General features: G+C 45.1%; 1 long non-coding RNA gene across 1 annotated transcript; it reads right to left on the bottom strand.

Moving 5' to 3' along the window:
* Positions 1-3,574: 3,574 nt before the first annotated feature.
* LOC141424138 (uncharacterized) lies at positions 3,575-11,916 on the bottom strand. Its single transcript, XR_012449035.1, has 3 exons — positions 11,740-11,916; positions 9,651-9,876; positions 3,575-3,698 (listed from the first exon to the last, which is right to left on the bottom strand). It is a non-coding gene; the product is annotated as an uncharacterized lncRNA (long non-coding RNA).
* Positions 11,917-11,932: the final 16 nt, after the last annotated feature.

Below are 11,932 nucleotides of genomic sequence, written 5' to 3'. Positions count from 1 at the left end.
AACCAATTTTTCTCTCCCTTCCTTCTGTGTCTTCTCCAAGGGGCAGAGTGAAGTCTTCTGACTCTACACTAATTTGTGAGTGTTAATTAGCCTTAAACCAACCAACCCCTCCAATCACCATACACATATACTTATACACCAGATCCACAGAAGGATAGTCAGTCGATGTGCTTCAAAGAGAATAAGACCTTTTCTTCATTTTATCTTTGGCTAATTATGTGGCCTCTTCCAAGGCTTCAAATCCGTCCCTCAGCACGAAAAAGTCACTTCCATTGACTGCCTACTAAGCACCAGGCCGGGGAGCTTAGAGTTTTAAGTGCATTTCCTCATTCAGTTCTTATGCAACCCTATAAGCTAAGCTAAGCCTTAACCTAATTGTGAAATATTACATACATACAGAAGATGTCTAAAACATGTCCATGAACGGTTAAATAAAATATTTGTGCAGTATATTTACACATATCTGTGATGAATATTCCCACCTCCCTTTTTTGTGCAATCCTAAGGATTCAACCCAGGGCCTTGTGCTAAGTGCTCTACCACTGAGCTCTCTATATTCCTAGTCCCCCTTGCTTTCTTTATACTTTCATTACCCATGTATGCATTACCCATGTATGCATTTATTACATAAATGATATACTTTAGTTTTTGTCTATTTTTGAAATATAGACAAATGTAATAATACTATACATATTCTTTTGAATTTTTGTAACTAACTTTTTTTATTTTTGGGCAGTGCTGGGGTCTGAACTCAGGGCTTTGCACCTGGTAGGCAGATGGTCTACCACTTGAACCACATCCCAGACCTCATCACTTACCCTTTTTAACAGTGCTAGGGTTTGAACTTGGGGCCTCATCCTTGTTAGGAAGGTTCACTACCATTTGAGCCACTCCACCTGCATAACTTATGCTTCACTTTGCGATATTAACTCATTTATGTTGTTTCATGTATCTGAAGTTAACTTCAGATAATTGCGTAAAATACAATTGATCTTTCCACTCACAATAAATAGGTATTAGGCTTCTTTCCCCATTTTTGGACATTATGAACAAACTTTTATATGAGTTTTGGTATATGTGGGTCCAAAATTCTCTAGGGTATATAATTAGCAGTGGAATTCCTAAATCACAATTTAGTATCTTCAACTTCAATGGACAAATCCAAAGGTTTTCTTCCAAAGTTGTTGTGATAAGTGCTATACTGATCCCTCTGATTCTTCTGATTAGGAAACTGAGGCCCAGGGGATGAGCTGGGATATATAGCAAATCAATCTTACTTCAAAACCCATGATCCGACCAACTAACTATCTACCTTCTCCTTTAACTAAAGTAGAGTCAACTGGTATAACTGGAAAGCCAGCAATAACTCAGTGGCTTAACAAATATAAGTGGATGTTTCTCTCACGTCATGATCTGAGAGGAGTGGTTTAGCTTAGCAGGCAGTCCTGTTCCATACCTCCATTAGAAATCCAGGTGGCTTTACCACCTTATTGTAGAGGCACATGGTTGAGGCTAACTGCTCCCAGTCTGAGATCTAGCTGGTAAGAAAGTGGGAGTATATGCAAGGTTTAAAGATTGTGTAAAATTTTATGAACTTAGCTTGGCTCTGTATCACTTCTTGACTAAGTCATGTGACCATATCACCTACACTGGAGCCTAAGAAATGTAGACCCGGCTGAACAGCCATGTCCCAATTCAATTCTATTACCATGGAGAGCGGAGAGTGGATTTTGGTAGGTAACTAGCCATTTTACACTGTTTCTGGGGTTATTTCTTCCCTGCTTACTTTGGCTAATAATTTTCCTCTTCTTTTCTATGTCATGGCAATCTCAAGGATAAATCATGGAAATCCCGAGGATACTTCAGGCAGTAGTCTAGATGAAGTCAATGTTTTCATCCTAGTTGATCGTTGGGCAATCACAACAATCACAGAAGTGAGTGCCCTCTTTTTTTTTTTTTTTGTTGCCGGTACTGGGGTTTGAACTCTGCATCCTATGCTTGCTAGGCAGGTGCTCTTCTACTTGAGCCATTCCACCAACCCTTTTTGTGTTGGGTATTTTTGAGATAGGGTCTCCCAAACTATTTGCCTAGGCTGGCTTTAATCCATGATCCTCCTAATCTCTGCCTCTTGAGTAGCTAGGATTACAGCAGTGAGCCACCAGAGCCTGGCTTAAAGTGTCCTCTTATATCATCTAATTTTCTTCACTAAAAGTATTTTGAGGACTTATCTCCTTTAAGGTACTAAGCACATGCAAAGACATCATGCCTGTGTACGATGCATGGCAGTCCTAGAAAATAGCATGAGGCAGAATTTAAGGGTACGTGCACAAGACAGGATAAGCTTAGAACAAACCAGTATCCTGTATCCAGCTATTGTCTAGCCAGCAAGGAGAGATGCATGCAGTACATGCAGAGAGGGTTGGACTGGGTAGAATATGCCATAGGGAAGGATGTAGCCCCACAAAGGATGGTGCTGTAGAATAGCTTCACAATTCAAGTGCGCTCTGAAACTCCATTCTACTCAGACTGTATAACAGCCTTAACAACCACAGGGGCCTGGTCTGTGGAAACTGTGGTTTCCTACATTCAGTGGTCTGTCCTCTAATACCTAGTGGCATCTCCCAAAAGAAGAGGCTGCCTTGTAAAGATTGAGCTCTGTGTGCCTTTCAGGGAGGCCTGCATGGATTAGGTAAGAGACTAAATGAGATGACTCTAGGTCCCTTAGGAATCTGGGCCTGACATTCCAGGTTCAAACGGATATTGTTCTAAAGTGTCAGTCATTCTGAATCATTAATCCTAGTCTTTTCTTGTCCTCATGAAAAAAAAAGCACCCCTCTCTGCCAGCAGATGGTCTAGCCTAGAAACCTGCTAGAGCAGCTGGAGTGAGGGAACTGGTGGGTGGAAGAGGTGATAGAACTGGGTGAGGATCAGTTGGGCAAATCTCTTAACTAGTCTCAGCCTCCTGTAAAATGTATCTGAGAAAGAGGTAGCAATTATTCCTATATCACAGATGTGGAATCCAAGGCTACCAGAAGTTAACTTGGCTCAGAAATTCACTATAGAAAGCAAGAGTCAGGATTCATGTCCAGGCAGACTGACTCCAGCGTTAGAGTCTGTAATTACCCGTGGATCACTATTAGGATGGAGAGCTGCGGAATGAGTGGGGGAGGAGATACACTATCACATTTAATATAGACATCTACTGTTAGATGTTTCCTGATATCCAAGTTGTTGAAATGAAGAGTTTTAGCACGAAGGGAATGCGGTATTGCTGCTAAGCAGGAAGGACCTGTTTTTCTTATGCTTGCTTTCCCTAGCAAGCCCAAGAAGCAGAATCGCCACTCTACCGCGGGCATGGAGCGCCTGCACCCCCAGCGAGGACCGCGAGCAGCCCCTCCCTGCAGGACGCCACCGAATCTCCCTGCCCCCAGCAGCCAAGGTTTGGAGGAGGGAGGAGGGGTGCACGACTGCCACGGTTTATGCTCCTCCAGAGCTTCGGAGCGAGATTTCCCCAAAAAGCCATATTAAATAAATAAAAGGAAATTCAGCAGATGGGAACATGAATCAATGAAAACTCCCATATGAGTGCAAAGATTTATGTCAAAAAACAAAACATCAACATCTGGGAGCTGCCGCGTCTCCTCTTGGTTGCTCGTTTGGAATGGATTCTCGGTATCGCTTTCTGCCTCTTTCTGGCCCTGGGAGAGGACAGAAAGAAATGAAGAATGAAACCCATTTAAAATAGTCGCTTTTAGTCGAAAAGGAGCGTTGCTTTCTCCCTCAAGGCTGGAGGGGACGTGATGCAGGTTGCAGGGCTGCAGGCTCAGCCGAGGGAGCGCGGGGACTTAGAGCCCCCTGCCGGACGCGCACAGGCGCCCTTTGCTGCCCTGCCCGGGGCTGCTCCCCGGGGTCGCACGCCTACAGATTTCACTGCTGCGGCGACAGCGTGCACGCGCGCACACGGCAGCGCCCACCGCACTGCGGCCGCGCTCGGCGGCTCAGTGGCGCCGGGGCGGTCATGTGGATAGTGGTTCAATGTGGGCGATTCTATAGCGGCTTCCCCAGGCGGCCCATCCCGCAGCCGGGGACCTCATCTGCCCGGGACCCACTGGTGCGTGGGCTCCCCGATGGGGGAGGGAGAGAATCAGGGTGGTGATGGAGTAGCGTGCAGTACACATCTAAGTCTACATTTAGCTCTTATACAGGCAACTCGGGGGTTAGGAGGGCAAGGAATTGGGTCCTGATGTCTAGGTTCAAATCCTGACAGCCACAGTCAACTGTGTGACTGACTACAAGTTTACCTTCCTGAGTCAGGGTTTCATCATCTGTAAAATGGAACTAATAGCACCAGACTCCTAGAGGAGTTGTGAAAAGTACATGAGAAAACATGTAAAGTACTTAGCATAATGCACATATACATAAAATTTTTGTATAAATGTTAGCTATTATCATTAGGACAAAGGTTCATATTCTCACTATAGCCCACAAGGCTCTGCAGAACCAGACTCACAGCTCTGAGGTGGTGTAGAGGTCACTGACTCCTTCCATCACTTGTTTCCAACCACCTTAATCTTCCCTTCTACCCAGCAGTCTGATTCTCTGCCTGAGGACCTTTGTATGTTCCCTCTGTGGGGAAGGTTCTTTTCACCTTCTACTTCAACCCAACCTGCCCTTTCTTTGGGCCTCAGTTTACTTGTGATAGCATCTGGGAAACCCTCTGATTCCTGTCTCCCCCAAACGTCATCTCTCTGCTCTGTGCTGTCATAGTGGCCTGGGCTTTTTCCTACTTGTAAGCTTCCTAATTGAAGTGTATCATTTTTATTTTGTTATATGCTTAATGGGCATCACCCCCTGGACAGTTCACTCCATGAGACAAGGAGCAAAAGCTATTGCACTCCCTAAAGTATCTCCAGTTCCCAGGACAGTGATGCTAAGCCTTGATAAACACCCAGAGTGGATGGTGGGAGTCTGAGGCCTGAGGGTCTCTTACATTTGCCAGTTCCTTTCAATAGTAACTGTCTATTACAATCATCTACATGTCAGATCCTGTGCTAGGCCAAGGACACAGATCCATACAGCTCTGTCTCTGACCTAAGAGCACACATAGTCCAAAGACAGAGTGGACATGTGAACAGAGGACAACAGAGATGGGATAGAGACAGTGGTCAGGGCATGTGTGTGGGTGGGGGAGAGATGGAGGTAGCTGTTTCAGTAAGAACAGGACCCTTGGTTCTAGGTAGTAACGGAGGCCCAAGCTGAGTGCTCTCCTGATATTATCTTATTAAAACTCACAACCATTAGATAGGCCTATCATTATCCCTATTGTAGAGATGAGGCATAAAGAAGTAACTTGCCTAGGGCCACAAAGATAGTAATGGCAGAAGTGGGATTCAAACAGGAGCAGGTTCTGAGTCAGAGCCAGAGTTCTGAGCTTCTTGGCTACAGTTGCCTGTGATTAAACAGCTGTGAAGTTGCCCTCCCTGTTCCACCACCCCCCCAAGCTCCGTGGGAGGGGGTGCTGCCCCTATGAGTTACCCTTGCAGGAGTACCACCACCCAGGAGCAGAGGGCAGGCAGAAAGAGCAGAGCTCTAGGGCCAGGGAAAGCTATACTCCTACTCTACACATGAGGCCTGATGAGAAATGCTCACAGGGTACAAAGGGAGACCTGCAAAGACTCAGCTAAAAACAGGAGCCACCTCTTGCCTCTGCTCTGTCAAGTCCCAGTCTTGGAGGGAGGCCCCACTCTGAGCCTGGCATGACACCCTGAAGGTGCTGCTCTCACCTTTCTCACCCACTCCAAGCACTGTAGATTCTGCTACCTCTCCTCTCACCACCCCCAGCTTTTTTTTTTAAAGGTTGGATCCCCATCCTTCGTGTGCTTTCCAGTGGCATCTCTGCCTGCCCTCCTGGATCCCAAGATTCAGCTGTTCAAATTCTTCTCTGCTGAGGCCTACCCACGGCCAATGGGGCTTTCCTTTGAGGATCTGATGAGACCACCAATGGTTTTCAGGTCCCCCACCCTCTTCCATCTCTCAAAGCTGCATCTTCTCCTGTATTTGGAGAATTCTGATGGGTGGATGTGAGGTACCAACAGAGCATCCAATGGAAAAGGCTAGCAAGTGGTATAGGTCAAGAACTCAGGAAAAAAGACAAAGGTAAGGCTGATCATCGTCATCATTTGTTGAGTCTTTCTGTGTAGCATGCACTGTGCTAACTAAGCACTTATATGCACACCATTTCACAGATGAGGTATTATGGCTCAAAAATTCAAGTAACCCAAATTCACACAGCCAGAAAGTAGTTGAGGATTCAAATCCAGGCCGTCAGGACTCCAGAACCCAAGTTCTTAACCATTATATTCATTCAGGAGTCAACAAAACAGAAGAGAGTTCCAGAAAAGAGCAAAATACAGAGAACTAAAATTTGAGTAATGCTTGCCATAGGGGTCAGAAGGAGGAAGAAACAAAGACAAAAATGATCAAGAGGTAAACAAGGGATATTCAATATGACTGTACTTCAAGCCGCATTTGAGGCTGGAGAGGAGACAGATTCAAGGGCCTTGAAGTGATTTTTACAGGACCTGGTGACTAGCTGGGTATGTGAATGTCTCACACCTTTGAGGTGTCTGTGCAGATCAGGAGAAATCCAGAAGGATTTTGGACTTTGTTGGCTCCTGACGCCACAGTTTTAGTCTTTCCTAGGTTACAGCTGTATCCTGCCTTTGGGGTCCATTAGATGACCTTCCCTCCACCCCTCCCCCCACCATCTTTCAGTTTTCTGATAAAACGTTTGAAAGACAGCTTCAATGAGTTTCAAAAAAACAAAACAAAAACAAAAAAACTACCATAGGAGAGGACAGAGAGGGAAGTTGAGCCAACCCTGAATTCAAGATTTCCTCCCTGGATGGCTTGGGGGAAATGATACAACAGACAGAAATAAGGAAGCAGGATGAGGATGAGATTTTGTATGTAAGGTTTAAGGAATGGATGGTCAACAGGGTCAAGTGCTCTGGGTCCAAAGCACCACCCCTCCCCACAGTGTTTAATGAGGTGGCTTTAGTGCCTCTAGTGACCCTGCAGCAGAAAGAATGGAAGCTGGAAAGCAGGCTGAGGGAGCAGAAATGGGAGGCAGCAGATATGTTAATTAAAATATATGGCTGTAGACAGAAAGAAACAGAATGGTAGCTTAAAGGCTGAAGAACCAAGCAAAAGACTTTACCCCCAAGATAGGAAAGGCCTATGCAGATTTCATAGGCAGAGGAAAAAAAAAAAACAAACCTAGTAAAGAGAGTGTGCCTTGACATGAGAATCAGGATAATTATAGTGGCAGGGGGTTGAGGAGAAACAGGAAGGGAATGGGACTGAGAACAAACAATTTGGCCTTAGAACAAAGGAAAAACTCAGACCTCTCTAACTGAGTCTATGTTTTTGTCATTTCCTGTAAACCATAACCATCCCTTACATTTATTTGTATAGTGTGAGACAAATGTCCAACTGTACCACAGCTTTCAAGTTAGATCCTTCTTCATCATATGTACCTACTATTCATTGACTATTAATGTGTCACTGTGCAGGTCAGGAGAAATCCAGAGGCATCCAATGGCCTGTCTTATCTCATGAGAAGGTTATGATTACCATGTTATAGATGAGAAAAATGAGGGAAAAGATATTATCATTAACTTGACCAACCTGGCTGGTCAGTAGAAGAGCTGTGTTGGATGCCAGACAGCCAATTCCAGAGCCCTTGCTCTTCTGTGCTGCTTGCTGACACTTCAAACAGTTGCAAATGGTCGTCTCTAGGGAGCAGGACTAAGGTAGAGAGTGTGTAGCAGAGGTCTGCTGCTTTTTGGAATAAACCTTTAGTACTGTTTGACTTCTTACTACAGTAGGAAGTGATCTTCTCTGCCCTTCCCTGCATTATTTGCTCATTGGTAATGAAAAGATAATTTCAATTTCATTTATCTGTTTATCTGAGGGGTCAGATCCACTGAGCTTGGCATGCTCCCTGCCAGCGTGTCTTCCTTAACACACTTCACCCTTAAGTATAAATTGTTTGACCACCTGACCAACCTCATGTCCAGATCCCTACCAGGCAGGTTTTCTGCAACTTTTTTTTTTTTTTAATAAATGAAACAAAACAAAACATTTGTACAGGAGAGCTTGCATTGTTTTATAACAAAAATTCCCCCTAATAAAAAGCAAAAAGAACTGGTATCAGTGCTGAGGCAATCACTCAGCTTTCTCAGTGATGAAAGTGATGTCACTGGCCTAGAAGAGACAGAGTGAAAATCAGGACTTGACCTTCCCCAGTCTATCCCGCAGTAGCCAATGGCCTGTCTTGGATCCTCTGGCCTGGTCACTTCCCTACCAAAACTCTTCCTAGGTATTCCTTGCCAGTAGATAGAGTCCAGACATCATCAGAGCTTATGAGGCTGTATGACCTGGCCCCATTTATCTCTCCAGGCTAAAGGCCTATCAATATTCTCTGCCTTCTCCAGCCCCTCCCCTTCTGTATCTACAATGATCTTAAATTGTGCTGTCATCACCTCCCTGGGACTTTACACCAGCATTTCCCCCTGCCTGATGGTCCTTTCCTCTTCATCCCCTGCCTAGTTTCCAGTCCTCATCATTCAATTTAGTCGATTTGGATACTGCTACTTCCAAGTAATTCCATGCTGGGGTACAGGTCTCCCCTGGGGGGTTCCCCTAGCACCTGGTACATTCCCCACTGTCAAAATTGTTGGTCTCCAAAGAACCACACTTTCCAGTATTCACGACCTTTTCTTCCCCTCATACACTGATTCTGGGCTGGTCTTGCAACCTGCTTTAACCAACAGAGTGCAGGAGCAGCAATGGTGTGTGGGTTCCAGGCATAAAACCCAGCAGCTTCCACTTTTGTATTTTTGGAAGCTCTGAGCCACAATGCAAGAAGTTCAGCTACCCAGCTGGAGAGGCAATGTGGAACAAGAAGGCCTGAGACACATGAAGAAAAGGCCCACTTTTCCAGTGCCCGGGTTGTCTTCAGGTGATTCCTGCTCAGCTGCCACCTGATTGCAACCTCATAGGAGACCCCAAGTGAGGCCAACAGAATTACTCAGTTGAGCCCAGTCAATTTGCAAACCTGTGAGAGATAATGATTGTTTTAAGCCACTAAATTTTAGAGTATTCGTTATGCCGCAATCAATAACAAAAATACTATTCTGTATTTTAATTGCCTACTGACTTTGTTTTTTTTTTTGTTTTTTTGTTTTTTTTTCATTTTTCTTTTATTATTCATATGTGCTAAAAGTTTTTTTTTTTTTTATGGTGCTAGGGTTTGAACTCAGGACCTTGAGCTTGCTAGGCAGGCACTCCACCTCTTGAGCCATGCCTCCAGCCCTGCCTACTGACTTTGTTTGCCTTGATACAGTTGCCTCTGTGAGGGCAGGGAGCACATCTATTTTTAAGTCATTATATACTCAGAACATTTTCTAGCATTGAATAAGGTGTCGTATGTTTGATTAATGCAAACTAAGAGTGTCTATGAAGATGAAAGCAACAACAAATGTCTGGAACACTCACTGTGTAGGTACACAATGACATGTGAACATATCACAAGAGGCCATGAACTGAGTACTTGGACAATAGGTATACACTGTAAGGCAGCTTACCTTTGTAGAGGGATTGAATCAACTTGATTTGGGGCCACAATCCTACAACACAGAACTTGGAACAGGAGAAGAGAACGGCTGATGGTTTGGAGCCTGGGCAGTTAAGGCTACCTTTCTGACAGTGCTCTGGCGGGGCATACTGAACAGGTGACCTGGCGTGGCAATGATTCCAGCTGTCCTCACCATCTACTGCTCACTCAAGTGGTCTATTGATGTTCTCAGACTTCTGGTGACAAGAGATGCCATAATTAACAGTTTTGTTGTTGTTGAGATAAAGTCTCACTATGCAGCCCAGGCTGGCCTTGAGCTTTTAATACCTCTGCCTATGCCTCCCAAATGCTGGGATTACAAACATGGGCCACCATGCCCAATCATAGTATCGTTTTTTACATGGAGACAGGAACCATATCCTCTCCTTCAAAACCTTTCAACTAGCTTCAAATAGGGAGGGCCCTCAATAAATATATGTGGAGTGAATACATCTCCACTTAAATCAGTAAATCCCATAATTGGGGTCTGGTGCTCTTAGCTGTCATCACCATCAGTACAAGGGGTACTGTCAAGTCCAACAGGCATTTTGAATATACTCTGTGGGCTGACACAGTTTATGTCAAGCCCTGTATGAGGCACAATATGGGAAAATGCCATCCCTGTCCTAAGGGAGAGAACTGGGGAGACTAGACTTACACAAATGAGATAATGGAATAACAGGATAACATATAATTACTGCTAAACTGTGCAGTAAAAAATTAGGCACTTCAGGGATTGGAGAACAGTGAGGGCTCAAGCAGTTGAAAAGCTGTGAGCAGAGTCTTGAAGAAGGAAGCCAACTAACAGGCTGAGAGGAAGAAAGGTATGGAAGTCCCAGGAGGGACAGAGCCAAACCAGCACACTTATTTTGAGGCAGCAACACAAGAAATGTGTAAGGTGACTGTTTCAAATCACAAAGCAAGGATACTTCTCAATAGCTCCCCAACATTCAAACTCCTGGGCTTTTATTTAGTTTCTTCTGCTTTCAATGCCTTTCTCCCTTCTCTACGTGAAAGTTTACTCACATCTAAAGGCCCAGCTTAAATGCAACCATTTCCATCCTTCCATGGTATATCCTCTAAGTGCTCATGTGCTGTTAGAACATTATCTATTTCATTTGTCTACTCACCTCCACCACCATTGTAATTAATGGTAATTTACATTTATTGAGCTCTTACTATGTGCCAGGAACTATGCAAAAACATTTGTTTTTGTTTTTGTTTTTTGGTGGTGGACCTGGGGCTTGAACCAGGGGCCTCATGCTTGTTAGGCAGGCGTTCTACCACTTGAGTCACACCTCCAGCCCTATGCTAAATATTTGTAACGTATTATTTTATTCAAGGCTCACAATTACATGAGGTATTATTTTCCCCATTTTATTAGAAGGGCTTGGTGTGATTAGGGACCCTAGGAAATTAGAAAACTGGGTTTAAATCCAGATGTATGGTACTAGAATCCACTCTTAAAACTACTGGACCATGAATTTCTGGAGTCCACAAGTGTTCTTTATCCACCTGACTTCTCAGATCTTAGGATGGGGGCTGACATATGGCTCAAAAATTGCTTAACAAAAGTTTCACACCACATGCCTGGGTCTAAATGTACACCTTTACCCCAGATAGAGAACTGCATCCCTATTAAAATGCACAGATCTGGGGCAAGAGGAGAGGAAGTCTGAACATCTTACATTTAAATGTGAGTTCTATTGTATGGACTCTTGTGTGGTGAAAGGGTGACTTTTTTTTTTTCCTCCCCTACAAAAAATAACATTGGCTGAGTCTGCACACGAGGGCTGTGATTAAAAGAACATGCGAATCCTTTTAGGTAGTCTGAAAGGAACTCAAGGTCTCAGCCTGTCAGACCGGGAAGAACCTGTTGTGATTGTTTGATCATTTCATCTGACTTGCTTTTCTTCAGGCCTACAGCCGATCAGGTGGCCTCGGGCGCCCACTGAGCCTGGATACATCGCCCCCCGCCCCCCCCCAAACCTCGGGGCTTGGGCAGCCTGTTCCCCTTGGGCGGCTCTACGGGGTCTGTCTGCAGGGTCCTCTTGCTCTACCGAAGCTGCTCCAGCCTGATTTCTCCAAGGTTCTGCTCTGCGGGGCTCGGCTTCGCCACCTGCGGTTGCTGGCTCGGCGCGCTCTCCCCGCTCCGGTAGGGGCGGCAAAGGATGCTCTTGCTAGGCCCACAGCCCACTGTCCTTGTCGCGCCCTCCTCCCGGCTAACCGCAAATCGCTCCCCCGCCCCCGCTC

Source organism: Castor canadensis, chromosome 6, assembly GCF_047511655.1.
Source record: "Castor canadensis chromosome 6, mCasCan1.hap1v2, whole genome shotgun sequence".
In the NCBI taxonomy this organism is placed as follows: domain Eukaryota; kingdom Metazoa; phylum Chordata; class Mammalia; order Rodentia; family Castoridae; genus Castor; species Castor canadensis.
Note: the sequence above shows the minus strand (reverse complement) of the source record. Positions and strands in the feature narration are given on the sequence as shown.